This window comes from Ranitomeya imitator, chromosome 1 (genome assembly GCF_032444005.1).
Source record: "Ranitomeya imitator isolate aRanImi1 chromosome 1, aRanImi1.pri, whole genome shotgun sequence".
Classification (NCBI taxonomy): Eukaryota; Metazoa; Chordata; class Amphibia; order Anura; family Dendrobatidae; genus Ranitomeya; species Ranitomeya imitator.
The window spans coordinates 146,777,086-146,790,964 of record NC_091282.1 but is presented as its reverse complement, the minus strand read 5'-3'; the positions used below and the strand labels follow the sequence as shown (position 1 = coordinate 146,790,964).

General features: G+C 40.0%; 1 protein-coding gene and 1 non-coding gene across 25 annotated transcripts in view; both read left to right on the top strand.

Annotated features, from left to right (window-relative positions):
* The window catches only part of MEF2C (myocyte enhancer factor 2C), a 359,868-nt gene that overhangs the window by 312,219 nt on the left and 33,770 nt on the right, over positions 1-13,879 (top strand). The window lies entirely within an intron of this gene.
* On the top strand, positions 4,992-5,107 carry LOC138660453 (U5 spliceosomal RNA). Its single transcript, XR_011317851.1, has one exon. It is a non-coding gene; the product is annotated as a U5 spliceosomal RNA (small nuclear RNA).

The window sequence follows — 13,879 nt, the reverse complement described above, 5'->3', positions numbered from 1 at the left end:
TCCCAAAACCACGCGGGGGGACCTAGTGAATGAACTGCAGAGAGCTGGGACCAATGTAACAAGGCCTACCATAAGTAACACACTATGCCACCATGGACTCAGATCCTGCAGTGCCAGACGTGTCCCACTGCTTAAGCCAGTATATGTCCGGGCCCGTCTGAAGTTTGCTAGAGAGCATTTGGATGATCCAGAGGAGTTTTGGGAGAATGTGCTATGGTCTGATGAAACCAAACTGGAACTGTTTGGTAGAAACACAACTTGTCGTGCTTGGAGGAAAAAGAATACTGAGTTGCATCCATCAAACACGATACCTACTGTAAAGCATGGTGGTGGAAACATCATGCTTTGGGGCTGTTTCTCTGCAAAGGGGCCAGGACGACTGATCCGGGTACATGAAAGAATGAATGGGGCCATGTATCGTGAGATTTTGAGTGCAAACCTCCTTCCATCAGCAAGGGCATTGAAGATGAAACGTGGCTGGGTCTTTCAACATGACAATGATCCAAAGCACACCGCCAGGGCAACGAAGGAGTGGCTTCGTAAGAAGCATTTCAATGTCCTGGAGTGGCCTAGCCAGTCTCCAGATCTCAACCCTATAGAAAACCTTTGGAGGGAGTTGAAAGTCCGTGTTGCCAAGCGAAAAGCCAAAAACATCACTGCTCTAGAGGAGATCTGCATGGAGGAATGGGCCAACATACCAACAACAGTGTGTGGCAACCTTGTGAAGACTTACAGAAAACGTTTGACCTCTGTCATTGCCAACAAAGGATATATTACAAAGTATTGAGATGAAATTTTGTTTCTGACCAAATACTTATTTTCCACCATAATATGCAAATAAAATGATAAAAAAACAGTCAATGTGATTTTCTGGATCTTTTTTTCTCAGTTTGTCTCCCATAGTTGAGGTCTACCTATGATGTAAATTACAGACGCCTCTCATCTTTTTAAGTGGTGGAACTTGCACTATTGCTGACTGACTAAATACTTTTTTGCCCCACTGTATATATATATATATATATATATATATATATATATAATATTTTTTACTAGTCATTAAATGAAAACTGTCAGCAGGTTTTTAAGTATGGAAGATGTATGAGCATCACTAATAGGCTGGAAGCCAGATACTGTGCACTACATGTGTGTCACTGGCACCCCATACAAGTCTCATACATGTGCAATTCTAATGTTAAAGGGAACCTGTCATCTGAATTTGGCGGGACTGGTTTTGGGTCATATGGGCGGAGTTTACGGGTGTTTGATTCACCCTTTCCTTACCTGCTGGCTGCATGCTGGCTGCAATATTGGATTGAAGGTCATTCTCTGTCCTCCATAGTACACGCCTGCGCAAGGCAAGATTGCTTTGCGCAGGCGTGTACTATGGAGGACAGAGAATGAACTTCAATCCAATATTGCAGCCAGCATGCAGCCAGCGGGTAAGGAAAGGGTGAATCAAACACCCAAAACCTCCGCCCATATGACCCAAAACCAGTCCCGCCAAATTCAGGTGACAGAGTCCCTTTAAGCAATCACCCCCTCCATGAATTGATAGATGTATGAATGGCCCCTGTGCTTCCCCCGCCTTTATCATGGGCCTGCTGCATCCTGTAAGTGCATTAGTTTTCTGACCTGTGTTGGGAAACACAGCTGCCTTTTTTCTGCTCTATTTTTAAATTAATTATGTTCTTTTGCTGTGTTTTTGCTATGAAATATGAGGGCAGCATGATATAGAAGCAGAGAGCCTGATTCCAGTGATTTGTCACCTATTGGACTGTTCAGTGCAGTTTTCATAAAATCCTTGTTTTCTCTGCTGTAGATGTAGCAGTGCTATGAATGCTGAGCTGTTTATAACAGCACATACACCGCTGATTGTCAGCTTCCTGTGTACACAGTGCACTGTCAGTAAGCTGCCAATCAGTTTTGAGGGCATGTTTACACAGATTAGCTGGACTGATTTGCACGCCCCACCTAGTCCTGCAGTTCTAATCTCCTGATGATAAAACACTGATTGTATTGAAACTACAGCAAGCTGTTGAGCAAGTGATACATGTCTGGAATCAAGGTCTCTGCCCCTACGTTATGCTGCACTCAAATTAAATAGCAAAAACATGCTGACAGATTCCCTTTAAGGCCCATTCATGTCACGTCACTTATATTATTATATTTTCTTGACTATTAGCACCTGATAAGTAAAGGACAAAAAATATTTAATATCTTATACTACAACTAGCACTAACCCAACACAATTACCGTATATATAAAATCACCATTCTTGGAAATGCAGTTCCTGATACAAGTCATAAACGTTTTTACTTTCTGCTTATATATATGGAATCTATATGAAAAGAGCTGAGGAAGGAGAATGTCCTGATAGAAAGTTCTTTAAACAAGTTGTTGCTTCCATAGAGGTCGGTTTGGCCTCCCAATAATCAATAGTTGGGGACTTTGCATTCGTATTCTCTACCAGTGAAACAGATCTGAAGTCAGCAATCATGAAACAATCGCATGTAAACCAGCCTGATTGTGCCAGGAATGATGTGGTCTTGGAATATACACAATGAAAATTAGGACGTAAGAGGCTGTCGCTGGTGTCGTCGCTGTGATGGCTGTGCTCTCAGGCAAGATGCTGGAATGTGACGGGTATCTGGAAGTGCGGCTTGTGTCATGTGATGATAATTCAACTAAGTTCAGTTCGTTTTCATCTGAATTCTAATGTCTCCAGTTTCCTCTAAAGAAAAGACAGTCTGTATTTTAAAGATCTTTTGTATCACATGAAATTCATGAACCCTTTAAGTGATGCACTTCGAGGGCTGCGCAATCAACAACAGTGGATCTCATTTTTATTCATAGCAATTCAAAGCATTTTTTTCAGTTTTACTGTCATAGTAAATTAGAAGCGTAAGGTAAAATGAAGCCATATTTACATCCGCGTTAAGCATTATTCATTTTTCTCTTCAGACGCAATAGCCACACCTTTAGTTTATGTAAGTCGCGATTAAAAAAAAAGATTAACATACGTTGTGACCCTATAAGTGATTTACCGTTACTTCTATATCACATGCTCATGATGATTGGTAAGTCTGCCAAAATATATATGGAAATAAATGACAATATACTAATATAAGGCAATATACTAATGGCAATATACTAATATAGGGCAATATACTAATATAAGGCAATATACTAATATAAGGCAATATACTAATGGCAATATACTAATATAGGGCAATATACTAATATAAATGGCAATATATTAATGGCAATATACTAATATAAATGGCAATATATTAATGGCAATATACTAATATAAATGGCAATATACTAATATAAGGCAATATACTAATGGCAATATACTAATATAGGGCAATATACTAATATAAGGCAATATACTAATATAAGGCAATATACTAATGGCAATATACTAATATAGGGCAATATACTAATGGCAATATACTAATATGTTACTATATACAATTATTAGGTTCTGTAGAAGGACGTAGATCTGGGGATTTATTATGATGGAATATAGGCTGAACTGGATGGACAAATGTCTTTTTTCGGCCTTACTAACTATGTTACTATGTTACTATGTAATATAAATGGCAATATACTAATACAATATACTAATATAAGGCAATATCTACTATATAATTGTCTAAGGGCCACTTCCGTCTTTCTGTCTGTCCTTCTGTCTGTCCTTTTGTCTGTCACGGATATTCATTGGTTGCGGCCTCTGTCTGTCATGGAATCCAAGTCACTGATTGGTCGTGGCAAAATGCCTATGACCATTGCCACGACCAATCAGCGACGGGCGCAGTCCGGCAGCAACATGGCCGCTCCATCCTCCCCGCAGTCATTGCCCGCTCTGTAGTCCCCTCCAGTCAGCCCTCACACAGGGTTAATTGCACCGCTAATGGACCACATTATGCCACGGTGTAACGCACTCCATTATTGCTGCAATTAACCCTGTGTGACCAACTTTTTACTATGGAGGCTGCCTATGCAGCCTCAATAGTAAGAAGATCTAATGCTAAAAATAATTAAAAAAAATAAAAAATCATCATATACTCACATTCTGGTGCCTTTCCCGCCCCTCGCGACACTCCGGTGACCGCTCCATGCAAGCGGCATGTTCCGGTGTTAAGAATGGTATACGACAAGGACCTGCCATGACGTCACGGTCATGTGACCGCGACATCATCACAGGTCCTGCGCTCATACCAACCCTTGGACCGGAAGCTGCCGCATGCACCGCACACAGGCGCCAGGACAACGGAGGGTGAGTATATGTTTATTTTTTATTTTAAGTCTGTATACTACATGGCTCTGTGCTGTATACTCCGTCGCTGTGCAATATACTACGTGTCTGGGCAATATACTATGTGACTGAGCAATATACTACGTGGTTGGGCAATATACTACGTGGTTGGGCAATATACTACATGGCTGGGCAATATACTATGGACATGCATATTCTATAATACCCGATGCATTAGAATTGGGCCACCATCTAGTACTAATATAAATGGCGATATACTAATGGCATTTTAATTAATACAAGGCAATATACTAATTTAATGTAATATACAAATATAAATGGCAATATACTAATACAATATACTAATATAAGGCAATATAAAATATAAATGGCAATATACTAATACAATATACTCATATAAGGCAATATACTAATGGCAATATACTAATAAAAGGCAATATACTAATATACGGTAAATGCCAATATACTAATTCAATATACTAATATAAGGCAATATACTAATATAAATGCCAATATACTAATTCAATATACTAATATAAGGCAATATCTACTATATAATTGTCTAAGGGTCACTTCCGTCTTTCTGTTTGTCCTTCTGTCTGTCTTTCTGTCTGTCTGTCATGGAAATCCCAAGTCGCTGATTGGTAGCGGCAAAACGGCCACGACCAATCAGCGACTGGCACAGTCCGGTGGCAAAATGGGCGCTCCACTCCCCTGGCTTCTCTTCAGAACATAAAAATCTTTTGCCTTTTACTAAAGATTTCCGTGGAGAGGAGCAAAACTGAGTTTTGTGGCAATTTTTGCATACTCCCCCCAGTCAGCGCTCACACAGGGTTAATGGCAGCGTTAACGGACTGCGTTATGCCGCGGTGTAACGCACTCCGTTAACGCTGCTATTAACCCTATGTGACCAACTTTTTACTATTGATGCTGCCTATGCGGCATCAATAGTAAAAAGATTTAATGTTAAAAATAATTAAAAAAAATAAAAATCATTATGTACTCACCTTCTGTTGGCCCCCCAGATCCAGCTGACGACTTTGACGCTCCTCGCGATGCTCCGGTGACCGGTCCATGCATTGCAGTCTCGCGAGATGATGACGTAACAGTTTCGCGAGACCGCAATGCACTCTTGGGACCGGAGCATCGCGAGGAGCATCGGTAAACGCCTTGGCTGAATCCTGGGGGCCGACGAAGGGTGAGTATATAACTTTTTTATTTTAATTATTTTTTTGACAGGGATATGGTGCCCACATTGCTATATACTACATAGGCTGTGTTAGATACTGCGTGGTTGGGCGTGTTATATACTACATCTCTGTGCTATATACTATATGGGCTGTGCTATATACTACGTGGCTGTGGTATATATTACATGGCTGGGCAATTTACTTCATCGCTGTGCTCTATACTACATGGCCTGTGTTATATACTGCATGGGCAGTGTTATATACTATGTCTCTGTGCTATATACTACATGGCTGTGCTATATACTAAGTGGCTGTGCAATATATTCTGTGTATGTGCTGTATACTACGTGTCTGTGCTATATACTATGTGGCTGTGCTATATACTACGTGACTGTGCTATATACTACGTGTCTGTGCTATATACTACGTGTCTGTGCTATATACTACGTGTTTGTGCTATATACTACGTGGCTGTTCTATATACTAAGTGGCTGTACAATATATTATGTTGCTGTGCTATATACTATGTGTCTGTGCTATATACTACGTGACTGTGCTATATACTACGTGACTGTGCTATATACTACGTGTCTGTGCTATATACTACGTGGCTGTGCAATATACTACGTGGCTGTGTTATATGCTACATGGCTGGGCAATATACTATGTGTCTGTGCTATATACTACGTGGCTGTGCTATATACTATGCGTCTGTGCTATATACTATGTGTCTGTGCTATATACTACGTAACTGGGCAATATAGTACGTGGCTGGGCAATATAGTACGTGTCTTTGCAATATACTACGTGTCTGTGCAATATACTACATGGCTGGGCAATATACTACGTAGCTGGGCAATATATTACGTGGCTGGGAAATATACTGCGTGGGCTGTGCTATATACTATGTGGCTGTGTTATATACTACGTGGCTGTGCTATATACTATGTGGGCTGTGTTATATACTACGTGGGCTGTGTTATACGCTACTTGGCTGTGCTATATTTCTCTGCTGTATCTGTGCATCATGAATCGTGATATGTGTTAAAGAGGGGGGTCCACTGAGACCTCTTTCGCCAGGGGCCCTCAAAAACCTGGAGCCAGCCCTGGCTTCACTGATTGGTCACGCCTGGCCGCGAACAATCAGCGACAGGCGCAGTCCACCCGCGAATTGACGTGGAATTTGAACCACGCTACGCTAATTGGAAGCGGCCGGCCGGCTGAATCCTGTGTATAAATTGCATTATTCTGAAAACTTCATAAATAAACTACATACATATTCTAGAATACCCAATTGGGCCACCATCTAGTACTAATATAAATGGCAATATACTAAAAGAATGCATAAATACTCAATAAACAGCCACTTTGTAGAACAACAATATGTTGTATAGGGATTTTGGGATGCCCTCAAACCTTCAATTCTATGTAAGGATAATATTTTTTAATATTTTTTTCCAGCAGATCATAGAAACGGAGATACTTTGGATCATATCATCAGTGCTGATCACTGCTGTATATGAAATCTATATTTTATGTGGTAACATTATATTTCTTAAGAATTAGTCCAGTATTAATCTTTGGAGTAAATGACAAAAATGTGTCACCCCTGATATTCCACAGCTCTTGTCAAGCGCAATAGGGTCTTATTCAAGTAATAAAGGAGAATCAATAAGTAATAGTGCTCACCCTATAGGGTGTGTAAGACACAACCACTAACATTGCATAGCTTCCAGCGTCCAGGACACTTCCATAGCCCGTGGCATATTTCGTCTATTGTCATTAGGCATTCTAAATTCAATTTCCACCTTTAAAGTGAATCTGTCACTGGGTTTTTAATACCCCATCTGAGAGCAGCATGATGTAGAGGCTTAGATCCTGATTCCAGCAAGGTAACACTAACTGGACTGTGCGATGCTATTTTGATAAAATCACTGTTTTATTAGCTGAAGATCTGTCAATTCTCTGAATGCTGCGTTCTGTATAACCCCGCCCCCTCTACTGATTGGCAGCTTTCTGTGTACACTGTGAAGAGGCAGAAAGGGGCCAATCAGTAGAGGGGGCGGGGTTATACAGAACTCGAGACTATGAAGGTCTACATGGCTGCAGATTTACTAGTCCTTTAGTGCTAATCTCCTGCAGTAAAACAGTGATTTTTTGAAAACTGCAGCAAGCATCCCAGCACGTGACACACACTGGAATTAGGGTCTCAGTTTCTACATCATGCTGCTCTCAGATTAGGTGACATGGCATGTTGACAGGTTCTTTTTAAATTGGTATTCTAATTATAGCAAGTTGTCATCTATTATCAGGATAGCATTAATATTAATGGACCCATATAAAGAACCAAATACAGGGCATAACTCGCACAGTATACCAAGCCAAAAAAAAAAAGGTAGGACAAAACACCTGAAGAGTGTATATACCCCTAAAATAGGCTTTAATAATTAAAACACAAATAAATACAAAAATGTATGATAAATCGGAGGATGCTAGGCACATGTGCAGAGGGACACTTACAAATACGGGTTGTGACTATAGATACAAATTAATGTAGATAGAACATAGTTCCTTATATGTAACAGTACAATTGGGTATAACTTTTCCAAACATATATCAAACAGAAAAATGTCTAGACTAAAATATAATACTTACATGTAACTCACACCATCTGCTTGAAATGTTCCCACCGCCCCAACGCACGTTTCGTTGTATCTTCATCCGGAGTAATCCCAGTAAGTGACACATCACTGGAATTAGAGTCTCGGTTTCTACATCACGCTGTTCTCAGATTAGGTGGCAAGACCTGTTGACATATTCTCTTTAAATAGGTATTTCAGTTGTAGCAAGTGGCCATCTATTCTCAGGATAGGTAATAGCTACTAGATAAGTCACACAAATGCATCATCCCTCTACTTCAGAGATAGCTGAGTGCTGTACTTAGGTTTTCTAGAAATCCAACAGGGGCTGGGGTCCCACACACTGGTGAGAGGTGTCTCAGCGGATGGACCCCCACTTATTTAGTATTTGTCACATATTCTGTGGACAAACAAGAAAACAAATGACAAGTAGGTATTGTTTCACAACCATGTCTGTCCCGATATGTACTAAAAAATTAGATCATTAAAACATGTGGAAAACAGTATGGGGCAAACAGTTTACACGGATAGACCCTTAATGACCCTATTTTTCCTAGACTTGACAACCCGGCAACCTGAAAGACATATGTGCTTGTATTCATCGCCTCCGTTCAGACTGATCTTACAACACAAGGTCATCATCATTTGGCAGCCAGGTCATATGTGGGGACTGGGTCGTAGATAGACAGATTTCTTAGAAACTAATCACAAGGTTCATATTTTTTAAGATCACTTTATAAATAGCTCTCAGCTCATCTCATGATAGAAATGGTGCCAAATTCTGCCCAAATCAGTCAGTAAGAAGGCTTTGATGAATTTCTGTCCTTTTGTAAAGTCACATGTATTTTTCTTGCATCTCCATGTGTGTCCCTCATTAGGAATGTGTGGCAAAATCCCATTTTTGTTGTGTTTTTCTTTCCTTCCGTTTTATTTTCAGTTTTGTTTATTCCACGTTGTTCCTTAATATTCAAGGGCAGATTATATTTTGTCAAGAGGAAAAAACTTTTTTGCTGTTTTTTTGTTTTGTTTTATATTTTTCATCAAAGAGAATAAACGCCAAGGACAACTATTTTAACTTCACTTTACTGGCATTTTTACCATAATCAGTCTGGATCGCTCCACCATATGTACGGCATCAATGTGTCTCGGCTTCCCCTAAGGAAGCCTTATTTTTGTTATTTAAAGAGATTCTGTCATCAGGCTATGTTTTTAATGGGGTGGGTGCACGCTGTGGACCGTGGTCGACTTTTGCGCCTACGCAGGTAACTAACAGGTGGTTACTTACATAACAGTGATTGCTGATGGTGTACTCTGTTTAGATAAACTTATTTTTTTAATTGGATATCAGTATGCCTGCTATGGCGTTCTTTTAGGATTCCTTTCTTCTTTGGAACCTAGTTACTATCTAGCCTTATTTTGGATGGTCCACATGCCTGTACCCCTGACCATTTCATATTGCACATTGTGACCTGAGTGCTTTCATTCTTCCCTCCCTGGCTTTCTTTGAATACCCTGTTTTTATATGTATTTAATAAAGTATTATTTTTTACTATACTATGCTTGGGTATTTGATCGTTTGTTTTCTATGGTTGTATATGTTTTTAATGTGAAGACAGTATAGTATTGGGAAAAGTCCGGTCTAGAATTAGCCAAAATGCCACATAAAAATACTATGGTGTTTGCGTAATAGGAGCAATCAGAGAATATACTGGACTCCTAGTGATGAGTCCACTGTACGCATGTGAGGAGCGTTGCCCTCTGCCTCCGTGCCGCCAGATTACAGCAGACAATGGGCAACTGAGAATGGGTATTTCACAGAATAATTAAAATGATTGAACAGTGTAAACTATATAGAAAATGATTTACCGATATATCATTAATAAAGCAGGATTTTATTAGAAATCCACTTAAAAAAACGACTTTAGGGAATAAGAAAAATATATCACAAGACGTATACACAAATATCAAAGACTAGATTGTGGCCCGATTCTAACGCATCGGGTATTCTAGAATATGCATGTCCCCGTAGTATATGGACAATGATAATTCCAGAATTCGCGGCACACTGTGCCCGTCGCTGATTGGTCGAGGCAACCTTTATGACATCATCGTCGCCATAGCAACCATTATGACATCTACGTCGATACTGTGCCCATCGCTGAATCAGAAACGTGAGATGTCTACGTCCTTTATGACATCATCGTCGCTGTGCCCGTTGCTGATTGGTCGAGGCCTGGCGGCCTCGACCAATCAGAGACGCGGGATTTCTACGTCGATGCTGTGCCGGTCTCTGATTGGTCGAGGCCGCCAGGCCTCGACCAATCAGAGAGCCGGGATTTCCAGGACAGACAGACAGAAAGACAGACAGACAGAAAGACAGACAGACAGACGGAAAAACCCTTAGACAATTATATATATAGATTGCTCTATCCATTCAGAGTGGGAGATATACTAGATAACACCTAAAAAAAATATCCTTACAAAAAGTGATCTAGGATCGCTATGATAGGGAGCAACAGAGGAAAGATTATAGGGTACAATGTCAAAAATAGTGCTATGGTGGCCCTATCTGACCCTAAAGCCACTATTAAACCCTATCTCTGACCTTGCTTAACAGCGGAGGTTGCCACTATAGAATATATAAGTGGCGTTCCTGCTTGACCACGGCTAGTCATCATATGACCTACTTTACCCTAAGCCTCCTCATTCCGGAGTTGGGTGGTTGGAGGTAGGAAACGGCAGGAAACTCTCCCTTTATCAATACATTGGACTGATAACTTTTAGCTAAACTATGCAGTATTTATGTGCTATTTTGACTATTAGGAGATCGTACTTGCTCTTATACTATGCCGCCATTACAGATGTTGGATGTAAATGTCCACCCTGTACAGATATTTTATTAATTCAACCATTATGGTGATGCCGTTTGGTCTGTAGGGCTTCATAGTCTGGAACTTGCCACGTATAATTATTAAGTTTAGTGTATAACTGAGCACAGTAAGGCTTCCCTAGAAGTGGCCATAGCTACCCTGCATCTTTGAAGCTTTGTATGAAAAAAAAAGAAATTTGATCCATTGATGACAGTGGAAAACATAAAAATCAATACTTAAAGGAAATTTGTCATCTGCAGAAACGCTATTTACTTGTAGATACAGTGGTAATTTGCAGGTAGGTAAATGTCATGTCGGACGCTATTCACACTAGGGCGTCCGACAGACAGCAGTAATTTTGCATTCGTCCACTATGCACTCAGTGGTGCCGGCTAGATTTTATCTAGGTTGTCTGGGGTTAATCTAGCTGGTACTAGGATTGGACGCTGGGTCACGCCCATGGCCTTTAAATAGTTCTTCTGAACTTTGGGAGTCGCCGATTATAGCTTGTGTCTTGTACCTGGTGATCTCGGTTCGGAGTGGTGGTGGTCTTGGAGTGGAAATATCATATCTGGTGGTGTATGATCCTTTGTCTTATTTCTCCTTCCCATATTTGTGTTTTGTTTTGCCCTGTGCACATTATAGTGTTTTCCTGAGTGTGTTTGCGGCGTGGTGCGTTTTTGGTTTTCCCTGTCTGTGCTTTCTGTAGGGGTTGGTGTGAGGAATTATCACTGGGTGGAGGGTGGAGGTTTCCGATTAGTACTGAAAAAGGAGTCAGGGTCAGGCCTGGGGGCCCAGACAAGCACACCATCAGTGTAATCTCTGGGAGAGGGACAGACAGGGTTTCCCTAGTCCGAGGGATATCGCAGGGGCCCGGGTTATTAGCTTTAGCCTACCTAGGCTCCCCGTGACAGTAAATAGCATTTAAATCACGGCTGATTTATTGGAAGTGTGGCTACAGGGAGAAAATGAAAGTACATTCTCCCTGCAGCCACTCACTTCCAGTCTTCTGGATGGTGCAAGGAGCTCTTACAGTCATGTCCCACGACACAGTGACCCACCACATATACTTCCAGTTGGGACTCCGAGAATAGCATTGCCGTGAAAAGGGATTGTGTCCCACTTGTATATATATAGAGAGTGAGAGAAACAGAATTGCACTTATGTATGTTGAAATAGTTTTGAGGGTTTATTCCATTATATCTTCAGACCATCATGTCTAAATGACCTGTTTTGGACCAGCCAAAGCCTTTTACAGACAAGATCATGTTTCAAAAAGGCTTTGGTTGAGTCGAAACGGGTCAATTATACACAATGCACTGAAGGTATAATGAAATAAACCCCGAAAACTATTTCAACATACATGAGTGCCATTCTGTTTCTCTCATGTCGGTCACTTTCTATATATCCACAGTGACCCAATGTCCACGCTTTTGCACTCCTTTTTCACCTTGACTGACAGCCTGCTCTGTACAGTCATGCTGTAGAGCGGGCTGTCTATCATTATGCTGCGGAGTGATTACAAGAAAGGTATAACTTCATTTAAACCCTAATTACCTACAGATTACCATTATATCTGCAAGAAAATAGAATTTCTGGGGGCGACAGGTTCCCTTTAATCATTCCAGAATAGTGGACCTAAAAATCACATGATGAAAACAGGTAGATTCCAGGTTCACCAAGACGTGGCTGGAGAATACATGTAAGACTTTCCTTACACGTCTCTCTTGCCAAATATACAGTAAATACCTTGAGAATGTCATTAAACTGTAAATCTGGTCTATTTCTTGTGCTGTTGTCCTAGGCATGGAATGATCTGGTAGGGATTCACTCCCTCGGCCCCATCATGCTGGGGAAAGTGTACGAGTCTATGAGCACTTATTTTTTTGGAGCACTTATGTAGCAGCCAGTAAAAAAAAAATTGCTGTTCTCAAATGTAAATGTATCTGTAGCAAATAGATTATTATGATAAATGGCTATACCTAGATCATTTCCACAGTTTATACTGACGTATATTCTGTATAATTTCAACAGTCGTATCAATATGTGGTTATTTTAGAGAAAATATTGCAACTGATTAGAGACCATTGGAGCCACCGTATTAATAAAATACACGTGACGTGTGAAAAGGCTAATAATGCCAAGTCTTTCAGCCTTCTCGCAATAGAACACAATCACAACTTACATTGTGTTAAGAAAAAAAATCTTTAATATTGCTGTAATTTTGGTCTTGGTTTACTAAATGTGTGTTCAGAATGTTTCTCTTGTGCACATAACTATGAATTTCATTCAAACCATAGCCAAAAGTATAATGCACTCACTCTGCAATCCATCTGTTTTCCATTTTCGCATACTGTATAGTCAGGAAATCCATTCATTTATGACATATAATTTTTGCACTTTCAAGTGGGTAGTGGAATGTGACACAGCACATAGAGCCCCATTTAATTTGATCATTTTCCAGACGGAATGTAATTGTAAAGTATAGGCTTAGAGCAGGTTTAAACCATACATTTTAGTATTTTTCTTTTGTTTTTTCTTTTTTTTTTTAAACTCATGTGTCCGCTTTTTTTTTCTTTTTGTATCTGTCTTTCAAATTCAAATAAAGTGTTCTCCTTTAACCCTTTGTTTCTGATATATATATATATATATATATATATATATATATATATATATATATATACACAGTGGGGCAAAAAAGTATTTAGTCAGTCAGCAATAGTGCAAGTTACACCACTTAAAAAGATGAGAGGCGTCTGTAATTTACATCATAGGTAGACCTCAACTATGGGAGACAAACTGAGAAAAAAAAATCCAGAAAATCACATTGTCTGTTTTTTTATCATTTTTTTGCATATTATGGTGGAAAATAAGTATTTGGTCAGAAACAAACAATCA